Raw genomic sequence first — 2,334 nt, 5'->3', positions numbered from 1 at the left:
TAGCCTTGGAAGTCATGTGGTGTCATTTCTGCTGCATTCTATTGTTTGAAACAGTTACAAAGCACCTCCCAGTTTCAAGTAGGTGGGAACACAGACACTCACCTCTTGATGGAGAGATCTCAACATCACGTTGTAAGAAGAGCATGTGGAATGGGATCTATAATATTTTGAGTATCTTTGAAAAATACAATCTTCCATAGCTGTTTCAAACTCTCTTTTCTTTCCTCAAACTTCTAACGACTCCAACTCTATCCTTGCTTTCAGTTCATGACCATGCTTCCAATCTCACTAGAAAAGCAATCGTCCTGTCTCTGCACATTTTTTCTTTCTTCCCTCCAGATATAGTGAATGGATGACCTCCCCACGCTCTCAGTTAAGTCTGTTGCTTGTGATGTGGTTTGGCTCTGTCCCCACCCAAATCTCATCTTGAATTGTAGCTCCCATAATTCCCATGTGGTGTGTGAGGGACCTGGTGAGAGATAATTGAATCATGGGGACAGTTTCCCTCATTTTGTTTTCATGGTGGTGAATAAGTCTTACAAGATCTGATGGTTTTATAAGAGGAAAGCCCTTTTGCTTGGTTCTCATTCTGTCTTGCCTGCTGCCGTGTAAGACGTGCCTTTCACCTTCTACCATGATTGTGAGGCCTCCCCAGCCACGTAGAACTGTGAGTCCATTAAACCTCTTTTTCTTTATAAATTACCCAGTCTTGGGTAAGTATCACCAGCATGAAAATGGATGAATGCAGCCTACATTTATACACTAGAGTTCACCCCACCCTGCTCCTGTCCCCTCAAGCGTATTGCTTCAGCATTCCTCCAGGACAATCAGATTTTCCTTCTACTGGATCATTCCTTTCCCTATGCTGCCTTCTTCCTTTATTCTCAAAACTCACTTAATCCCATTTTCCCCTCTAGTCACTAGCTTCTTTCTTGCCTTCCTTTTTTAGTAAAACTCCTTGGTTAAATGTGCTGTCTTCAGTGCACTCCCATTTTCTCTTGAAAAATCCCATTCCAATAAAGTTTGCTCTCTCATTCCACTAAAACCATTCTCTTGAAGGCCATCAGAGACTGTTATGTTGGAATATTCAGTGATTGCTTCTCAGTCATTGTTTTTAACCCATCAACAGCATTTTAGATTTTAAATTGTTCTCACTTGTTTGAGATGCTTTTCTTCACCTGGGTGCTAGACAACAAACTCTCCTAGCTTTTGCTTTGATTTTTCTGGCAGCCCCTTTTTCCAGTCATTTTCCTTTTTCCTTCTCTTCTTTCTGAACTCTGAAAGTTGGGATGCCCCAGGTCAGTCTTTGGATGCTGAGGTGGTTTTTACTGTGTCATTTAATTAATCTGGGAACTGAGTTTATCAGAGTCCTCTTTTCTGTATGATTCCAGGCTAGAGTTGGTCAAAAGAGGAACTTGTGTGGTATTTGGAAGTTAGAAATAAAGCAGTAGCCATTACTCTGGAGGTCAACATAGTCAGATGTAGTTGGTCAGGTAGGCACACAGGTGCCAAGCAGTTCCTAGCATATCCTTGCTCTCCTCTTCTCCAAGTCCAGTTCTTCTCCTCAACTGCTAGCCCTACTGCCAAGAGTGGCCCAGGCCTACCACCAGACACTTGAATGTGGGCCCACAGAAGCTTTAGCTATACCAAGGCTAAAGTTTCCCATAGACCTATCCATGAGTTCCCCCTTCAGTTGGACATGTCTGGCTTAGATTGACTGACTCCCTTCCTGATCATCCAACCCCACTTGTATACCTTTCCATCTCTAGCTCCTTCCACAATTGTGAGGTTTTATTACTATAATAAATCCCTTATGCCATAACAACCATAGCAATTCTGCTTCCCTAACTAAAGACTTACTAATACAATTATTGGTATCAAATGTGGTTCTAGGGGAATAGAACATTTTTTTTTAAATTATACTTTAAGTTCTAGGGTACATGTGCACAACATGCAGGTTTGTTACATATGTATACATGTGCCATGTTGGTGTGCTGCACCCATTAACTCATCTTTTACATTAGATATATCTCCTAATGCTATCCCTCCCCCGCCTCCCCACAATAGGACCTGGTGTGTGATGTTTGCCTTCCTGTGTTCAGGTGATCTCAATGTTCAATTCCCACCTATGAATGAGAACATGCAGTATTTGGTTTTCTGTTCTTGCGATAGTTTGCTGAGAATGATGGTTTCCAGCTGCATTCATGTCCCTACAAAGGACATGAACTCATCTTTCTTTATGGCTGCGTAGTATTCCATGGTGTATATGTGCCACATTTTCTTAATCCAGTCTGTCACTGATGGACATTTGGGTTGATTCCAAGTCTTTGCTAT

The sequence above is a fragment of the Mandrillus leucophaeus genome, unplaced genomic scaffold (genome assembly GCF_000951045.1).
Source record: "Mandrillus leucophaeus isolate KB7577 unplaced genomic scaffold, Mleu.le_1.0 Scaffold64, whole genome shotgun sequence".
NCBI lineage: Eukaryota > Metazoa > Chordata > Mammalia > Primates > Cercopithecidae > Mandrillus > Mandrillus leucophaeus.
Note: the sequence above shows the minus strand (reverse complement) of the source record.